This window comes from Rhinoderma darwinii, chromosome 3, assembly GCF_050947455.1.
Source record: "Rhinoderma darwinii isolate aRhiDar2 chromosome 3, aRhiDar2.hap1, whole genome shotgun sequence".
Lineage (NCBI taxonomy): Eukaryota > Metazoa > Chordata > Amphibia > Anura > Rhinodermatidae > Rhinoderma > Rhinoderma darwinii.
In genome coordinates this window covers 63,051,991-63,073,372 of record NC_134689.1, presented here as the reverse complement: position 1 = coordinate 63,073,372, position 21,382 = coordinate 63,051,991, and the positions used below count along the sequence as shown (strand labels likewise).

The window sequence follows — 21,382 nt, the reverse complement described above, 5'->3', positions numbered from 1 at the left end:
TGTGTGTGTGTGTGTGTGTGTGTGTGTGTGTGTGTATGTGTGTGTGTGTGTGTGTGTATTTGTGGAGAGCAGCAATAGAGTCCCGCACAGGGCGCCATCCAACCTAAGGCCGTCCCTGGTGTGGACTGCTGCTGAAAGATATTTACCTTGACTTTTTGGCACATTTGAAGATTAATGGATTTTACATCATTCAATTGCTTGCGTAGTACTACTAGCGTATCTTGCTTTTCATGAATATCTTTTTCAAGAAGTTTCATGGCCATTTCCATTTCAGTCTTCATTCCAAGTTGCAAATCTAGCTCCTTTTCTAGTTCCTAACAAGACATATCAAAACAAAAAGAATGTGGTCAGTGTCAATAGAGTCTAGTATGTAATCATGGATTTAAAGGCTATGTACAACTCTGAAGTTTTTTTGTTTTTTTTATAAAATTGTGCATCAGTGTAATTGGTGCAATCTCCTGAATACATTTTATTAAAAATTCTATTTACTTTTTGAGAAATGGCTACATTGTATTCTGTATATAGAGCAGCTGTATTATTTGCAAAAAACTAAATCCCTATGACAGGTTCAGTGACAATGGGTCATGTTCAGTGATAGATGCTCTGTATACAGATTACAAAGCAGCTGTATCTTAAAAAGTAAAAATAATTTTTAATAAAATGTATTTGGGAAGTTCAATTTTAAAAAATAAAATAGATGTCAAAAAGTTGTACATAGCTTTTAAAGAATTATTCCCATCACAGAAAGTCATCACTAGCAAAGGGCACACTAGAAATTTTCCAGCAGAATAATAATACTCCTCTTAGCATTTTTAGGCCCTGTTGATACAGAGTTCTGTGGCGCTGATTTTGACGCGAAAACCGTGTCGGAATCAGTGACAAAAAACTTCAGAAATCGGCCTCCCAAAGTGTCATGTCCTTTCTTGCGGCAGTTTCTGCCTCTGACCTCCCATTGAAGTCAGAAAAAAAGCCCACGGCACCGGCTATAGCTTCAATGGCCACGGGCAAAAAAACGCAGCAAAAAATACGTGCAGGCAGTTTGAAATTCTGAGATTTTTTTCTACCTGCGAAAAACTCTCTGTGAACAGGGCCCTAAAGAGTATTTTTAGCCGAGAAGCAGTAGATTACTTGCCGTAATTCAGTTTAATAGTTCATAGGTATATGTGATGTTATAAACTTCCTAAACATTAATATAACCGATAATGCTCCCATGCTCCCATTTTAGACATTATGGGGGGATTTTTCAAAATAACACAAATATTATATAACAATAGCATAAAAATGCTCTCAAATATTCAACTTAAACCCACTCCCAAAAACCTCCCCACACAGAACAATAAACAACAACAAAGAAGAAAGAGAAAAAAAAAAGGGGGGGGTGTCAGCTAGCAAAAAGAGGACATAAAAAAACAAAATTTTTTATCATATTCTTCTAATCTCTAATGTTCCACCATCTAAATCCACCAGAGAAGTCCACCTAGACCATATATTAGGAGTTTATTTATTTACGAGACAGCAGTTATCACAGCTCTTAAAAGTGTCAGGGGGGTACTATTACCAACCTGAGCGTGAATTATGCGCTCAGCACGATGTAATGTTAGTGCACAGAGCGGGAAGGGTACCACCTGAAAGCTGAGACCACCAGTCTCCAGGTCCCAGCTTGCAGGGACATCCCAGGGCCGATTCTACAAAGAGCCCTCAGAACTCACAACGCTTGAAAGGTTGAAAGAGAATCTGAAAGTTTTCACCTGCTCACCCATGGCCGCTGCACTCAAGGCGAGGGCTACACAGCAACTTGTAGTTGTGCGACTTAAAGAGGCTCTGTCACCAGATTTTGCAACCCCTATCTGCTATTGCAGCAGATAGGCGCTGCAATGTAGATTACAGTAACGTTTTTATTTTTAAAAAACGAGCATTTTTGGCCAAGTTATGACCATTTTTGTAATTATGCAAATGAGGCTTGCAAAAGTCCAAGTGGGTGTGTTTAAAAGTACAAGTCCAAGTGGGCGTGTATTAGGTGCGTACATCGGGGCGTTTTTAATACTTTTACTAGCTGGGCGCTGTGAAGAGAAGTAACATCCTCTTCTCTTCAGAACGCCCAGCTTGTGACAGTGCAGATCTGTGACGTCACTCACAGGTCCTGCATCGTGACGGCCACATCGGCAGCAGAGGCTACAGTTGATTCTGCAGCAGCATCAGCGTTTGCAGGTAAGATCGACTTACCTGCAAACGCTGATGCTGCTGCAGAATCAGCTGTAGCCTCTGGTGCCGATGTGGCCGTCACGATGCAGGACCTGTGAGTGACGTCACAGATCTGCACTGTCACAAGCTGGGCGTTCTGAAGAGAAGAGGATGTTACTTCTCATCAGAGCGCCCAGCTAGTAAAAGTATTAAAAACGCCCCGATGTACGCACATAATACACACCCACTTGGACTTGTACTTTTAAACACACCCACTTGGACTTTTGCAAGCCTCATTTGCATAACTACAAAAATGGTCATAACTTGGCCAAAAATGCTCGTTTTTTTAAAATAAAAACGTTACTGTAATCTACATTGCAGCGCCTATCTGCTGCAATAGCAGATAGGGGTTGCAAAATCTGGTGACAGAGCCTCTTTAAGACCGCAATGTCAGGCTACTATATCACACCTAATGGTAGTGAATGTGTCCGCGTTACGACCCGCAAGTTGTAGCGACCGGGACGGAGAGTCGGCTGAAATCCAAACCTCCTGGATTTCTGCCCGACCACATACACTATCATTAGATGTGACTGGCAGCACAACATTTGCAATGTGAATCCCTTAAAGAGGCTCTGTCACCAGATTTTGCAACCCCTATCTGCTATTGCAGCAGATAGGCGCTGCAATGTAGATTACAGTAACGTTTTTATTTTTAAAAAACGAGCATTTTTGGCCAAGTTATGACCATTTTCGTATTTATGCAAATGAGGCTTGCAAAAGTACAACTGGGCATGTTGAAAAGTAAAAGTCCAAGTGGGCGTGTATTATGTGCGTACATCGGGGCGTGTTTACTACTTTTACTAGCTGGGCGCTCTGATGAGAAGTATCATCCACTTCTCTTCAGAACGCCCAGCTTCTGGCAGTGCAGATCTGTGACGTCACTCACAGGTCCTGCATCGTGTCGGCACCAGAGGCTACAGTTGATTCTGCAGCAGCATCAGCATTTGCAGGTAAGTAGCTACATCGACTTACCTGCAAACGCCGATGCTGCTGCAGAATCATCTGTAGCCTCTGGTGCCGACACGATGCAGGACCTGTGAGTGACGTCACAGATCTGCACTGCCAGAAGCTGGGCGTTGTGAAGAGAAGTGGATGACACTTCTATACACAACGCCCAGCTAGTAAAAGTAGTAAACACACCCCGACGTACGCACATAATACACGCCCAGTTGTACTTTTACTTTTCAACACGCCCAGTTGTACTTTTGCAAGCCTCATTTGCATAAATACGAAAATGGTCATAACTTGGCCAAAAATGCTCGTTTTTTAAAAATAAAAACGTTACTGTAATCTACATTGCAGCGCCGATCTGCTGCAATAGCAGATAGGGGTTGCAAAATCTGGTGACAGAGCCTCTTTAAGGACGAAGCCTAATATGGGCCTTAATGCTCAGAGCAAATTTTTCAAATCTGACACATTTCACTTTATGTGGTAATAACTTCGGAATGCTTTGACCTATCCAACCTATCCAAATAAGCATATTTTTTTATTTAAATGTATCTGCTGGTTATACCACACAAAAAAAGTTACTAATTAACATTTCCCATATGTCTCATTTAGATTGGCATCATTTCTTTTAACATTATTTTAATTTTCTAGAACGTTATAAAGCTTAGAACATAAACAGGAATTTCTCATATTTTCAAAAGCCTTTTTTTGTAGGTACCAGTTCAGCTCTGAAGTGGCTTTGAGAGGCCTATATATTATAAACCCTCATAAAATACCCCATTTTAAAAACTAGACCCCTCAAAGTATTCACAACAGCCTTTAGAAAGTTTCTTAACCCTTTAAGCGTTTCACAGGAATGAAATTAAGGGATGATTCAGACGAACGTGACGTTTTTGCGCGCGCAAAAAACGCTGCATTTTGCGTGCGTCAGCAGCGTGTAGCATGCGTATTTGGGGCGTGTGTGCGTGTATTACGCGCGTACGACATGCGTTTTTCCAGCCTGTGGAAAAAACGCAAGGAGGTGTTATGTTTTCGCCAGCCTACAAAAAGCCCAACAATGCAATACCCCTCCTTGATGTGCGCACCTGTGCTGCAGCATTTTTGAGCTTTTGGTGCAACAGAGTGTTGCATGCCCCACTGCATTGATGCCACCTAGCTCGCTGGCCCGTGTTCTCTTAGCATGGATGGTTTCCCGGAGGTTTGGGCAACGGCGTACCATGCTACTGCCACACCGGCGGAGAAGAGGTAGGATGTGGGTTCACCCAATAGTGGCCCAACGCACCTCAAAAGGCCACTTTCATACCCTGTATGCTGACCTCCGTCGTCACCCAGATAAATTTCGCTCCCTTTGCCGCCTGTCTGTGCCCGCCTTTGATATGCTGCTTGAGCTGGCTTGCCCAGGAATAACCTATCAGGACACCAACATGCGGTGCTGTATTTCCCCAGAGGAGCGTCTCCTTGTCACCTTGCGGTATGTGCGGTTTCTTAATCCAGGTTACAAATTGGTTTATGTGCTTCATGTCCTACCTAACATGTTGGCTTTGTTGTTTGTGTTCCTGATTTCATGTAGATTTTTGGCGACAGGCAATAACTAGCATTCCCTTCATTTCGAATTCCTTCTTGGAGTGTCCACTATTTCCGGCATTGTCCCAGCAACCTGTGTGGTCCTGTGGCTGAGATTGAAGAGCAGCGTGATGCCTCAGCCAACGGCCCAACACTGGCTTCGAATAGCCCAGCAGTTTGAAACCGACACCCAATTTCCCCACTGTATTGCTGCACTCGATGGGAAGCACATCCGTGTCCAGAAACCCCCCCCCCCCCCACTCTGGGTCTCGATACTTCAACTGCAAGCAGTTTTTTTCCATAGTCTTGCTGGCCTTGTCGGACTGTAATTTCTGCTTTACCATCGTCGTCATCGGGTCCTATGGAAGCTCTGCGGATGCCCGCATATTTCGCTCGTCCAGAATGGGCCAGCGTCTAATGTCTAACCAACTTGATGTTCCCGAGCCTAGCATCCTCCCTGGCACCAGCAGTCCACATGTTCCTTATGTTATGGTTGCAGATGAGGGTTTTGCCCTCAGCAGACAAGTCATGCGTCCATATGCGCGGAGGGGCTTGGATAACCGTAGGCACATTTTCAATAACCGGCTAGGCAGAGAACGGAAAGTTGTGGAATGCGCCTTTGGCATCATGTGCAGCAAGTGGAGGGTCCTGATGACAGCAATGCAAATGTCGCCGGCCAATGTGACATCTGTGATCAAAGCCTGTCTTGTGCTGCACAACTTTACCCACATCCATGATGCCGCTCATGATGGGGAATATATGTTAACAACTGCACCCACCACCAGCATCGCCCAGCCTGGTCGGCCAGGGCGGCCACCGACATCTGGCCTGCGAGTGCGGCAGCAATTTGCGGAGTATTTTGACAGCCAGCCTGGAGATGTACCCTGGCAGAACGTAGCCATTTGAGGTGTGGTGAAGTTAAAATTCTTTCGTAGAATGTCTGTTTATCCCTATAGTCCTTTTTTGTTTTGGGGGGGGGTAGGGTTAGGGACTCACAAAACTTGAGGCCCCTTGACGTGGGTTGCGAGATTAAACCTCGGGAGGGCTTTGGAAGTCCCTTTTTTTAAGCCACCAATTCCTTGACATAACATCCTCTTGTGTAGCCAAAGGATTTCCTGCCCTATGTCAGCGCCCCTTTCTGCGTGAGTGAAACTAGGTATGGGCAACCAATAACTATAATAATACCTCAGTTCCTGGTATTCCAAACCCCTTCCGATCAACGAAGACCTCAACGATGTGGTGGAGAAATGTCATACCGTCCAAACCTCTTACGCCATGGCACCTCATAGTGGTAGAGGCTATCGAAATCGGTGAGATATGTAACAGAAGGATTGTCCACACGGTAGTGAAATATATAACTTGTGCGTTTATGTTATTTTCACATAAACTACATAACACAAAAAAACATAGTGGGATGACATACAACAAAATTTTGCACCAACATGATGCATTTGACATAGTAACCAGGAATGATTACAAGGCTGTCATGGCTTTCGGACCTTTAGCCTTAGTATACACGGGCTTGCTCACGCGCCCCTACAGATTATGATATGCATGGGGCGGCGATGTTTATGCGGACATATCAGCAGCACTATGCTGTCCCCGGGCCTGATGAGGATGTTCCTGCACAGCATAGTGGGGCTGATACTGTGTCTGGTAGCCATGAGGCTGCATGGGAGCCTGTAAACTTGGGGCAGGTAGGGAGTAGGGAGGGAAGTGATGGACAGGGCCAGCCATCAGCGCAGGGGAGAGGTGTCTTGGCACTGGAGCATATTGCGGCATCTGCGATATGGCAGGGGCAGGTTGTGAGGGCCCTGGCAAATGGACCCCCGCGGAGGGCATAACGATACTACGCCACTGCTCTATAGCAGTGAAGCACCGCCCTGGACTAAGCGGGGGTGTAGCACTGTCGAGGAGCGACAGCATGTACGACTGTAGCCGCGCCAGCCTATGCTCTGGTACCCGGCGCATTAAAGGTGCCATGCTGCGACAAAATAAATTGCAGTTGTCCTCATCAGCTGCACGCCGCAGGTACTCCAGAACACGCGCGTCCACCTGTGCACCTGCGGACGGGTTCACAGGGCGTCTGCGGCGGGGTGCTGCATGTGTAGGTGGCACTTGGTCCGGTGGGCCCGCTTCTGGCGCTGAGGCGACTGGGACAGGCTCCTCTCTGGTGGGGTCCGGGGTTAGTGTGACCAGGGGAGCGGCGGCTTCGGACGCCTGGGACGACTCGGCCCGTGCCTCCTCTTCCGACGCGTCCAGATTGTCGCTAGTTCTAGAATATAGGGGAAACGTCAGATGAGGAACACATTTTACTGTTCAAAAACAAAGCATCTTTGCCGTATATGACATTTTTGCTAGGTCACGTTTGCTAAAAGGGCCAACAACGAGTACTTACGGTCGCATGTCCATTATTTCCCGCAAGAACAACAACTGCTCATTATAGATATAGCGGCGCTTCCTGGTGCCACCTTCTCCGCTGCGGCCGCTGGAACCATATTCTCGCCGGAACTGGTCCCTGGTACTTCTCCACCGTCTCTTTACATCCTCCACTGTATAAATAATAAAGAACACATCATTCAAGCAACACACAAGATGTTACTGCGCACACAGGCACTGCATAGAAACGACAGTACGACACCTACACACAAGAACAGACATTACTTTCAGCTACTAAAGATGCCACTGAACCGAAACGTTGCCCATGAGAGGCATTGTTTCCACAGGCACACAATAGTCAATATGGATGGCATTATACACTTATATCTAGACACACATATATACACTCACCAATGCGTTGGCGGTCGCGGGTGCGGCTGTCGGCCCAATCCTGCTTGAACAGCGCCTCGGGAATATGCTCCCATGCAACCTCCTTGAGTGTGCGGTCATGGTATGACTCCGCATGGGCGTTCCATACCTCCGGGCGCTCCTGAACTAAAGCGATCAGCTTAGCCACATCCATGTGGCGTGGCATGGCTGCAAGCTGATTGTGGTGCAGGAGTATACGGTGTGGCCTCTTTTTTAAAACCTGGTCTCTAAGCTACTTCCTGCTTTTCTGCTGTTTTGGACTAGTTAGGTCAAACTCATTAGCATAGAGACGACGTGTCCTGCGTGAAAAACGCGCGTTCCACGCAGGTGCCTCCGTATGACATGCATGATTTTCACGCACCCATTGACTTCAATGGGTGCGTGATGCGCAAAATACGCAGAGATATTGAACTTGTCGCGCTTTTTACGCAGCGAACAAACACTGCGCAAAAACCACGGACTGTCTGTACTGCCCCCATTGACTTCTATTGGGCTGTGCGTGGCACGCGAAAAACAACGCGCCCTGCACGGACGCAAATCACGCTCATGTGAATCCGCCCTAAAGTGGAGGTGAAATTTGCAAATTTCATTTTTCTTGCAGAAATTTAATTTTAATAATTTTTTTCTATAAGACATAAGGTTTTACCAGAGAAACATTAATAAATATGTATTGGCCAGATTCTGCAGTTTTTAGAATTATCCCACATGTGGCTCTAAAAAGTGGACTAAAAAACAAGCCCCAGAAGCAAAGAAGCATTTTGGGGCCTCTTTTTATTAGAATATATTGCAGGCACCATGCTAGGTTTGAAGAGGTCTTGTGGTGCAAAAATAGTATAAATCCCCCAAAACTGAAATTGAGATGTGAATTAAAAAAATATGTAATTTTTTCCAATAATATGTCGTTTTGGCTCAAAATGTATTACTTTCACAAGGAATAAAATAACCCATTTTGTTGCCCAATTTGTCCTGAGTGCGGCAATACCCCATTTCTGGTGATGAACTGCTGTTTAGGCCCATGGGAGGGCTCAGAAAGGAAGGAGTGCTATGTGTTCTTTGAAGTCCAAATATTGCTGGATTGGTTTTCGGGTGCCATGTCGCATTTGCAGAGCCCCAAAGGTACCAGTACAGTTCAAACCCCTGAGAAGTTACCCCATTTTAAAAACTACACCGGGATTTGCAATTTTCTATACATATATGCCATTTCAGTGTCCGATATATTGTGCCCAGCATGTGCCACCGGAGACTTACACCCCATAAACTGTAATGTGGCTTCTCCAGAGTACGGCAATACGGCAATACACTAAATGTGGCTGTTATCAGCTGCCTGGGCACACGACATGGCTCAGAAGGAAAAGACCACCATTTGGCCTACTGGAGCTTTTCTACTGCGAAGTCATGTATGCAGAAGCCCCTGGGGTACCAGTACAGTTGAAGCCTGTGATAAACCAGTCTTTTGGGGATATAATATTCCTTATTTTCAGGTTGTGAATTAATCTCCCATGCCATATATAAAAGGGAGAGGTGTCATGAGTTATGTTTTAAAGCCCATGCATCAGGTAAATGTCCCTGACTGTGGGGATAATCAGGATGTCCTTTTCCAGAGACATAATCAAATTAGTTTGCATGACAACACAAGGACTAACTTTGTCTCTGTGGGGCTCCCATCACACCTGGGTGCTAATATAATCAATACTTTGGAAGCCAGACAGCGAGACTCCAGTACCCACATGTCTACAGAAATGGCTGTATGGGACAAAAGAAATATAATCCTTCAAAGCCCCCTGTCATAATTCATATTGTATATAACCCAGCTAGGTGTATATGATCCAGGACCTCAGACGCTCCTTGGGTCTCAAGCGCAGGGATTCTCGGCCATGAGAAACCCCAGAACTGAATGTTGGCTACAATTATTAATATTTCATAGTCATGTTTGGTATGCCAAGGTTGGTTAATATATGGCCGGGAACTTGTCGGACATAGTATCTCGCTACGAGATTCATATAAAGAGTTATGACCGATTAGAATTGTGTCCGACAACTTTCCCTGTTTTGCATGTAATTAGCCACCCTCCTTCCACCTGACCAGGAGGAGGGGTGAGGGGTCTTGTTTGGACCCTTTATAGTGGCAAACCAAGAAATACACAGTGTCAGACCACAGGAGATGCGACCACATTGCAGTTCTGTCCACCTTCAAGCTGTTCTCCTCAGCGGGATCTCTAACCTATCCAATACGTAAGAGGTCTGTTATTCTTTGCTTTATTCCCTTTTATTTTGTAACTGTTTTGCTTATATGTATGTCATTTTATTTACATAATTTTTGTAACCTTTTTTGTAAGCACTGTACTTTCGTATATTAAACCTTAAAATTAATAAGTTTGTTCCTTGCTGCTCTAAACCTACCCACAACCTCGAAAAGGAAAAGCATAACCTGTTGAATGCTATTTAGATTCAGTGTGTGCCTGAGTGAACGTGTGCGTTACCAGGAGGAGGCTCTTGTCGGCCTAATACGGCAAGTGATGGCAGCGTTTTGTGTGGATGTGTGAACTGGTTTTGGGGTGCGCTTTAACTCGTTATTAGCCTGTTGCGATAGGTGTGTGTAATAGTGAGAGTGGACAAGCGGAGTGCTCCTTTACAGTAGCCTCAAAGTCACGTGTGCTGGGAGTGGTGTTCGTGACAAAGCCCCTGAGAAGTGACCCCGTTTTAAAAACCACACCTCTTAAGGCATTCATCTAGAGTTGTAGTGAGCTTTTTGACTCAACAGGTATTGTGTAAAAGATAATGCGCAGCAAATGGTGCAGAGTGATATTTGCAATTTTCTATGCATATATGCCATTTCAGTGTCCGATATATTGTGCCCAGCAGGTGCCACTGGAGACAAACACCCCATAAACTGTAATGTGGGTTCTCCCGGGTATGGCAATACCCTACATGTGGCTGTTATCAGCTGCCTGGGCACACAGCAGGACTCAGAAGGGAAAGATGAGGGGGATAAGCTGTGCTGAGTGCATCAGGGTAAGTAAAACTGGGGTAAATTAAAAATCAAGGGATATATGGTAAGTTTTGAAACACTCTTTCATACAGAGCACTGGTTTTTCGGGACACGTGTCACATTGTGACTCTGCACCTCTTTTGACTTTTTCGCTTCTTGCCAGTTTGGGGGAACTTCTCCTGGAAAGTGTTGCCCTGGTACGATGCGTGTGGCCTCGCTTCCAGAAGTACTGGGTGCCCCCCCTTCTGGTCCCTAAAGATTAGGTTCATGATGATCACCTCTTGAAATTCCAGGAAAGTTCCTCTCTGGCCTGCACATCGATGTAGCACGTACGCATTGTACAACGCCATCTGTAGAATGTGCATGGCCAGCTTCTTATACCCCCACCCTCAATTTCTGCATGGCACTGTAGGGCTTCAGGACTTGATCTGACAAGTTCACCCCCCCCCCCCCCCATGCACCTATTGTAGGCCAGGATGCAGTCTGGTTTGTGGGTCTCTGTACTGGTACCTCGTACAGGTACATGGGTACTGGTGTGGCCATGTATTGTTGTCAATACAAGGACATCTCTGTTGTCCTTGTACTTGACACCCACTAAGTTGAGCTAGAATGTGTTCTACTCTCACCCCTTCTGAGTGTTTGCCGAAGCAGATTTCTTCTAGCACTGCCGCATTCCGCAGTACTTCTGGAAGCGAGGCACTTGAAGAGTGGGATGCTGGTTTAAAAATTATCCAGGTAGAGGTGGTAACTCTGGTCCAGTAGTGGGTGCACCAAATCCTACACAATTTTTGCATTAACTTCCAGTAAAGGGGGGGCATTCTGGGGGCTGGATACTGGTGTCCTTTCCTTCATATATCCTAAATTTGTAAGTAAACCCTGATGCACTCTTGAACAGCTTATACATTTCCATGCCATAGCTTGCCCTCTTACTCGGCAGGTACTGGCGTAATTGAAGCTTTAATATGTACCAGGGACTCATCAATAGAAATACACTTCTCGGGGGTGTATGCTTGGGCAAACCAGGCACTGAAATGGTCTAATAGGGTTCTAAAATTTATACAAACAGTCAAAACTGGGGAGGGGGGGGCACATCTTGGGGTGGGTACTGCTCATTATCAGCATAATGTCAGAAGTGAAGTATTGCCTAATAAAGCATCCTGGACATGGCCATGCAGTACATCGGGGAGTGGTATAACAGGTCAGTACTCCAGTAGGTCCTAATGGATAGCTTTTGCAGAAGCCCCATGTTCAAGAGCAGTCCCCAGAACTTGCCCAACTCTGCTGTGTCTACAGGAGCTCACCTGTGCGATTGGGCATAAAATGATGTGGGGTACTTGGTCATATACTGTTGGGCATATAAATTTTTTTATTTTTTTTATTTCAAATTTTTTATTTTTCAAGAAAAGAAATGGGGATACAGAAAAAGAAAAAAGGGGGGTGACATGGGTACAGAAAAAGCCCACGAGGGCTGGACATTTCAACCTATATTCCAACAACAATAAGTAAATATACAATCAAAGTCCTCCCATCATTGCGCGGTCGATATGCTCCAAGCCTTAATATAGCAAGACAAGAATATCAGTATTACACCCTCATTCGCTCCTCCATACCCACATCTCTGACAATTTTTAGTACCGATAGATCCAAGTAGGAAAGTAAACAAAGGGTAGACAGAGTATAGAAACAAAGGCGAAAAAGGGGAGAGAGGGGGGGGGTATAGGGAAATCTTAAGAGGGAGAAGGGGAGATATTCTCCCCCCACGTTCCCCCCCACAGCACATCGCATATCAGAAAGACCTCAAGAGCTCCTTGGATCTCCACTAATCCGTTCACCCATGGCCCTCTTATATCTGTCCGACTTACAGAAGTCAAACCAATAGAACCAAGTTTTCTGAAATTGCGTTGCTCGTTCAGGTGCCGAATGGAGCAACTCCTCCATTCTCCGAATTTCGTGGATGCGCTCCAGCCATTGTCTAGTCACCGGAGGCTCAGAAGATCTCCACCCCACCGGAATACAAGCCTTAGCTGCATTCAACAAATGTCTCACTAGCATCTTCCTGTAACGCCCCACAGGTATATCGTGGTGATGCAGCAAAATCCAAGCTGGATCATCTCCCAACGAGATTCCTGTGATCTCCAAAATGATTTCTTGAACCTCTGCCCAATAAGTGCGAAGTTTCTCACAACTCCAGAATGTATGTAAAAGTGTTCCCTCTTCTCTGCCGCATCTCCAATATAAGGGAGAAACCTCCGGGAACATTTTATGTAGCACATGTGGGACTCTGTACCACCGGGATAGTATTTTAAAACTAGTTTCCTGATAGGCGTTACTAATAGACGCCTTATGCGTGAGGAGCATGATCTTTTCCCTTTGCTCTTGAGTTAGTGTAATCTGAAGATCTCTTTCCCACTTCGTGATATATGGTGGGATAAAATCCTCAGCAGGAGTGAGCAGCACGCCGTAAAGACTGGACAGGACCCGTCTCATATGCCCCACTTGGGAACACCAGGTTTCAAAGGGAGTTAGAGCTCGATCATGGGACGCCGGTGTCGGTAGTCTCGACAAGTAATGAGTCAATTGTAGCACCTGCCACTGGGACGCTTCCGGGAGACCCTCTGGCTGGGAAAGCTCTGTTCCACGTAGCCATGCACCTCTCCTGTAAAAATGACTTACTCTAAAAAGCCCCTGCTGTGCCCATATCTTAAAAGTCTGATCTGACAGACCCGGGTCAAAATCCGGATTACCCAAAACTGGCGTGAGAGGTGATAGCAGTTTCGATATACCCTCTCTACTTCGTACCTTTCTAAACACCTGTAAAGTTGGATATATGGTAGGGTGATCACTTAGCAACCTCCAATGATTCACAGCCAACCAGGGTAGACCTTTCAATGGGATGTTTGTAAAACCTTGTTCCACCGCTATCCAATCTTTAAAGGGTTCATGGCGGCACCAATCCACCACTCTGGCCAAATGAATGGCATGATAATATTGCTCCACATCAGGCAGCCCAATCCCCCCATGACGCTTGGCCCGTACCAGGATTTTCCTCTGAAGTCTAGGGTGTTTGTTGGCCCACACAAATGAAGTAAGATATTGGTATACAGTTTAAAAAAAGGAAGAGGGTATCTTAATTGGCAGTGCCTGTAGCGCATATAGGAGCCTAGGTAGGACATTCAGCTTAATGATGCCCACTCTTCCAAACCACGAGAAGGTTCCCTTTGTCCACCGGACCAAATCCCCCTTCAACACCTGCAGGAGCGGCGGGAAATTGAGTTGAAATGTCCGCTCCACACAACTCGGTAGTCGAATACCCAGATATTTAATCGAGTCACCTGTCCACCTGAAGGGAAAGTTGACACCTAAAACCCTTCCTTGATCCCGTGAAATGTTTAAAGTCATCGCCTCCAACTTCTGGAAATTAATTTTAAAATTGGACAATGATCCATATATCCGAAATTCTTTCATAAGGTTGGGCATAGAAATATGGGGAGAGGTTACAAAAAATAGTAGATCATCGGCATACGCGGCCACTTTTACAGATTTAGCCCCCATCTTCAAACCTTGTACATTAACATTACCCCTGATCTTGCATAAAAAGGGTTCTAGCACTAGGGCAAAAAGCAGAGGTGACAATGGGCAGCCCTGCCTCGTACCGTTATGAATCTGAAAAGGAGAAGAATAGGTACCATTTACCCTCACAGAAGCCGAAGGCGAGGAATACAAAGCACCCACCCAAGTTCGCATGTTGGGTCCCAGACCCAGGAATTCCAGACTTCCAAACATGAAAGGCCACCCAACTCGATCAAAGGCCTTTTCTGCGTCTTTTCTGCGTAGATAAAACAATCGCAGGAGTTTTCTGAAAGTTGGCCCAGTGGACAAGATTAAGCGCCTTAGTCGTGTTGTCTCTCGCTTCCCTAGTTGGAATGAAACCTGTTTGGTATCCATGGACTACTGTGGTCATCAATGGGGCCAACCGGTTAGCCAATATTTTGGAAAACAATTTCAGATCCACATTGAGCAAGCATATTGGCCTGTAACTAGTACAAGAGGAGGGGTCTTTTCCTTCTTTTAAAATGACCACTATAGTAGCGTTCAAGGAGTCTGAAGGGACTGAACTGCCCGATGATATGGCGTTGAGAGCCCCCAGAAATATGTCCGCTAGTTGAGCCATAAACATTTTATAATAGCTCACCGTCAGTCCATCTGGGCCCGAGGCTTTCCCTGGTTTAGTGTCATGCACTGCCCTCGAAAGTTCTTCAAGGGTTATTTGGTGATCTAATGCAGCGCAATCATCGGAAGACAGTTGAGGGAGACCCAATGTATTCCTGGATAGCTACACTAGTAGGTGGAGAGTGTGGCTCAAGCTGATAAAGAGACGAATAAAACTCCCTAAAGGCGCGTGCAATATCCCCCGGGGAGGTAACCTTCCCACCCGTATTTGAAGTAATCTAAGGAACATATGTGGATGCTCTCTGGGCCCTCAAGGCATTTGCCAGAATCTTCCCTGGCTTATTTCCAAACCTCTTATGTAACATTTGTGAGCTTCCCATAACGTGAGCGGATTTGACACTGAACCATCATTGAGAGTGAAGTACTGCTCCAGCTCACTGCGTATTTCAGCCTGTGCTTCCGGGTGATGAAGCAGAGACTCATTAAGTTTCCAACGACCATGCATCTGGGAAGGCGGAGCAAAAGAGAGAGAAAGCGAAATGGGCGAATAATCCGATATAGGGGACGCATGAATGTCCGCCCTCGTCACTCTGAAAAAATAATCTATCCTGGAGAACATATCGTGAGTTGCCGAGTAATAAGAATAATCGCGAGATCCCGGGCACAGAGTCCTCCATACGTCCACCAACTGATGATCATGAATCGTTTTTTTGATGGAACAGAGCTGCGAGAAAGGAAGATGCGACGCTCCTCTGGAGACGTCTAAATGTGGCTCCAATGCTACATTGAAGTCCCCTCCAACTACAATGAGGCCCTCCCCAAAAGACTGAAGCTGTTCCATATAGGCAGCAATAGCCCCTGATTGTCCTGAGTTTGGTATATATAGATTAGCCAATGTGACCTTCTGTGAAAAGAACGTGCCCTTGACTATTATAAATCTACCCTGGGGGTCTGCTAGAGAATCAGTGAAGACCCATGGTACATTTTGTGCTATAAGAATGCTTACTCCTCTAGACCTAGAATCCTCTGAGCAACCATGATAGCAATATGGGAAGCGTCTATTGGAGAGTTTGGGTACCTTATCCTTTCTGAAGTGCGTCTCCTGAAGGAATGCCACCTGAGTTTCAAGTCTCCATAGCTCCGCGAGGACCACTGAGCGCTTCTCGGGAGTTCTCAATCCCCTGACATTATAGGAGAGGAGCTTTACATCGGTATTCATGGTCATCGAGTGCTGCGAGGGAAGAAAGAGAGAGGAAAACAGGAAAGAAAGCTAAGGGAAAGAAAGAGGGAAATAAGAATAATCAAAAAGATAGAGAAAAGTAGTAAATACTCTAAGGAAGTCCAAAGGATTCAAAGAGGCTCGACCGGCGAGACTCTTCAAGGGATATACCTAAGGAGAGAGTAAGTAAGGTATCTAAGGAAGTGGAGACCACCTCCCGTGTATTTTGCAGAAAGTACAACCAGCAACAAACAAAACCCCCCCCCTAGGAGGTCAACCTTAATTCAACTAACTAACACCTGTAAGTGAAGCCGTGGCGAGATTCTATGTCAACAGATGCATAATCTGCCCCATATCATAAATCCCCTATGAGGGTAAACGACATTCAAGAAATGGCCCCCGTCATATCCGGACATGCGATGAGAACTGGTCAGTAAACCCACAGGGCCCTTTCTTCCCCCCGAAGTCCCCTGCCCGTCCAACCGTCTCCACTAGCCTCCACACTCCCCAAACCCCCACAGTCGTCTCCTCGCCCGCAGCAGAAAGGCAGGTCCTAAGTTCCTCCCCAGTCCGTCTCTCGCGTCCCCCAGCCTGCACATCATTGTCTAGATACCGTAAGTGTGACCCGAGCCCTCTTAGCCATAACCCCTGTGTCCCCGTCAAGCTGCCAGAGACAGTCTGTGATATGCCTGTCGTTACCTCCGCAATATCGAGGATATAAAACGTTGTACTGAGATATTCATGATCCCCGCTCCATATGCACGTATTGAAATATCTTACCGCTCTATCCCTTCATAACAGCAGGTATAAACATTCTTGTAAGATGAAGCCAGTCTAAGTCAATCCCCCTTCAACCCTCGAAAGATCCACCCCTCATTACCTCCTGAGATATAACTGGTATTCACTCAAGAGCAATTCTCAGGAACGACTCCCGTAGCCACTTAACAATACCAGTGCTACATTACACTTCTGTTCAGCTTCTTGCTGGAACTACATATATAACCTGCTCAGGACTTTTTATATCAAGGATCTGTATAACAACCATCTGCAATACATGTTTACATATGTTTCGGAGCCATCGAAAGACCTGACCACCCGCCCCAAATAACACTTGCTATTAATGTTGAGTCCCATTTATAGTTGGAGCTGCCTCGCCGGTCTGATGCACTGCGGTCTGGGTTGAGGTGGATCCATCTGGCGGTTTCTTCCGCGACGAGCTGGCCGGTAATCCAGGGATGCAGAAATCCAGTCTGGGATGATGTTTGGTGGAACATCCAGAAAAACAAAAAGCGCGGGCAAATCTTGCGGGGAGTGAATGGTAAACATCGAGCTCTGCTTTCTGACAATAAGGTGAAACGGAAATCCCCACATATATGTCGCTTCAGCCTCTCTGATTATGTCCAGCAATGGACGCAGGACACGTCTCATATGCAATGTACGGGCCGATAAATCAGGCAGAATGTGAATCTCAGCACCTCGGAATTTCACATGACCCAAGTTGCGCATTTTGCGCATTAAGGTGTCTTTAACGGTAAAGTAATGGATTCTGCAGACAATATCTCGAGGTCTCCCCGGGTCTTGTGACCTCGGCCCCAATGCTCTGTGTACTCTGTCCAGTTCAATATGATTGTCCGGAGGTTCCACCAAAATGCCATTAAACATTTCCATTACCAAGGCCCGGATATTATTTCCCTCTTTCTCTTCAGGCAATCCCCTGATACGCACATTGTTGCACCTGTTCCTATTCTCTAAATCGTCATGTTCCAAGGCCATAGATTGCATTAGCGACTGTTGAGACCGAATTTGATTCTCCAGCCTATCTAATCTATCTCCATGTGAAGTTGTCTGCTGTTCAATGGCCGATACCCGTGAGCACATTTGTTCCACTGTGCGATTCACCTCTTCCAGACAAGTACGTTGAATTTTTTCCATCCTGCCTAACATATTGTCAAAAAAGCTCTGGGATGGTAAATGCTTAAGGGCCTCAGATAGATCAAGTCTCGTCAATGGCGTCTCAGATAAAAGCGGGGAGACAGGGCTAGATGACCATGCGGCATCAACAGGGGAGCTCTCTGCCTCTTGTCTACTGGCTGGGGTGTCCAGGGGGGGCCGCAATGGAGTAGACGCACCTGTAGTAGTACCGGGACGGGGCTGTGGGATCACTGCCGGCCGTTGTGGAGTCACGCTGTGGGCAGCGGTCGCCATGATGGATTCCTCCTGCTTCTGTGAAGCACGTGGCCTCAAGAAACGGGATAACGAGGATGTCGGCGTAATCTTCTCCGGTGGCTTGAGGTTCTTCCCCTCGGGGCATACCTCAGTGTATCGGGGTTTTGTGAACCGCTGGTGTAGCTAATGTCACGATTTTAGTCACGGTCGGCGGGAGCTCCCTAGAACATGTCTTTCTTCCTCACATGCCGAGACCATGCCCCCCGTTGGGCATATAAATTAGTTTGTGACACCATAAGCTCTATAAATTCATCCATTCATCCGTGAAAAATAACTTGATAAAGTCCATCTCACTGAGTCCTGCCATATCAAATTTTAAACCTAATTCACTGACGCTGTACCTAACTACGCATTTTGACAGTTCCCTGACACTAACTAACCCTAATACTAAACTATTTAACTGCTAACTTTCTAAACTAACTTTTTTTTTTAATTGTTATTATATTTTATAATTAAAATAAAAATAATCCCCAGGGACCAAGAAATGTGGCCCTGAAGACTCAAAAGTGGTCAGTGATAGAGATCGCTGACCAAAAACGTGGGTGACAAGGGGAACGCAAGGACAGGAGTGGGAAGTGGATAGAAGATGGGAAAAGAAAAAAAAAACTATATATGTGTTTGTTTGTTTTCCCACCGCTCTGCACTGACTCTCCCAACAACCGCTCTCTACGACTAACAAACTCCAACAGACAGCAGATGCGGCAGGATATGAGGTCAGAGCAGGAAATTATGTAGAAACAAACAAGGTGGATCCAGCGTTGCTGTGGATAAAAAGGAACTTGTTCCAAGTTTAATGAAAATTTGTTAAAAATAGGATCAATCGGGATGATGTCCTAAAGTGCGAGGAGAGATGTGGAAAAATTGGGGAAGCCTACGCGTTTCAAACGCTTCCTGCGTTCTTAATCATGGCTAGGAAATTATGTATCGCTGCTATTGGTCGGTCATCACTGTCTAACCAATAGCAGCGATCGCGTAGGCGGGACCACCACGATTGGTCCTTGCACAGTAAGGTGTGATAGCCTGCTCTCGAAAACAGCAGGCATCACAGCTCGATGAAACGCCAGGGGAAAATTGTGAAGCATTTTCCCCATGACGTACTATTCCGTCACTGAGAGTGAACGATGCGCTCAGCATGACGGAATAGTATGTCAAGGAGCGGGAAGGGGTTAATGTCATGCAGCCAGAAGTTGCCATGTAGCCCTAAGGGTATGTGCACACACACTAATTACGTTCGTAATTGACGGACGTATTTCGGCCGCAAGTACCGGACCGAACACAGTGCAGGGAGCTGGGCTCCTTGCATCATAGTTATGTACAACGCTAGGAGTTCCTGCCTCGCTGCAGGACAACTGTCCCGTACTGTAATCATGTTTTCAGTACGGAACAGTTGTCCTGCAGCGAGGCAGGAACTCCTAGCGTCGTACATAACTATGATGCTAGGAGCCCGGCTCCCTGCACTGTGTTGGGTCCGGTACTTGCGGCCGAAATACGTCCGTCAATTACGGACGTAATTAGTGTGTGTGCACATACCCTAAGTGTTCTGACAAACTAGTGAAATCTTACATTTTCAGGAAAACAGTCATAACAATTAATGTTAATCGCTTCCTGACCAGGCCCATTTTAAAGTTTTAACCAAGTGTCAATTTAAAAGTAAATTGTTGTTTTTTTCCTCTTCCAACCACCTACATGTATTTGGTTTCGTTTTTCCCAGAATAATTTGGGCTGCCATATTGTGTAAAAAAGTATTTTTTTTTCCTTTGCGAAATTTTCGAGACGACAGTATGGATTTCTTGCAACTCTCATTCCGTGGCACCCTGTTCGTCGAGACCTCATTCACTTTAATTACTTGCAATGTAGGCGACGGGACATAGCAATCCTTGGGCGCGTGACCTGTGTTGCGGACAAATTCTCTGTGTAGCCCCAGCCTGTAACTGTATAAAACATCAATGTATATTAAAAATATAGGAATAATAATAATCTTTATTTGTATGACACAAAAAATCTAGATTAAGAAAGATACATAAATATATTATAATAATCATAATCTATCTAAGTGTAGATTTTTTGTGTCATATAAATAAGATTATTATGTCTATTGTGACATAACCAGGGGAAAGGTAGTGGACGGAGTGTACATCTCACCCAGGTTCCTGTCCTATACATGTTAAAACAACCAGGGAATTGAGCTAGCAAGGAAAATGTGTTTTCCTTGCTCAAGGGTTTTCTGGAAAACCCGTGTAAAAGGGCCTGGTTGTTGGAATAGGGAGAGTTGGGAGGGTTCCTATTCCACTAGCCACTGGCTAATTACCTGCACAGCTGAGGTGTGCTTTAAACAGAGGCAGAGTTCACAGTCTCTCTCTCTGCTCCTGGGAAAGCTGGATGTGAGTAAACTGTGGTGTTGTGTTTGGGAGTTGGAGCTCTAGGCTCAGCTCTTTGTAGTTAGGAACTGCATGTTTAGTTAGTGGCCAGACGGCCTAGGATTTACTTTATGTATTTGTTTCTAGCTACGATTTTCTACCTAATAAAACTGGCTGAGACCAGTAGTACCACCCTGTGACTGGACTGTAGTCTGTTCTTACTGTGCCAAAAGTGCCCGTCTACCCCAGGAGACAGCGATCCCGTTTGCTGCCCCCTTACAGTATCTATCTCATAATATATATTGATATATAGTGTAGTTTGACGCTGGTTCTACACGGTGACTTTGGACACGACACAGGTCACATGGCCAAAAATCCCTTTGTCCGGTAGCCTACATTGCAAGTAAAATTACTGTGACGTGAGCATGTTGACTGTCTTTACGAACTTACAGACCAATCTAAGGTCTTTAAAACAACACTGCCTACAACTAGTGTTTTAAATATCTTAGATTGGTCCGTAAGTTCGTTTTTAATGTTTCGAATATAAGTTTTGTATTCTTATTTATTTGTAGATATTACGATTTAACACAAGAACTCAATTTTGTATAAAAAGAGCACAATGGACACCGATGATGTTTGATCTCCACCATGGGAAATCCCAGTTTGATTGTTTTATTATGTGAATGCCTCTCCGTTTTTGTACTGTCCTTTGCTTATATACAACAAAATTGCATCAGAGGTAGTTCCATCATTGTGAGATCCCTGTTGTATAATATCTACCTGTGTTTCACCGATTCTATTGGTAATGTTGTTCTGGGGTGTGGACACCATTGAGCATTTAAAATGGGCCAATTAGATACTC

General features: G+C 45.5%; 1 pseudogene; it reads right to left on the bottom strand.

The window, feature by feature from the left end:
* LOC142750372 (RUN and FYVE domain-containing protein 1-like) overlaps positions 1-21,382 on the bottom strand; it is a 498,511-nt pseudogene that overhangs the window by 160,079 nt on the left and 317,050 nt on the right.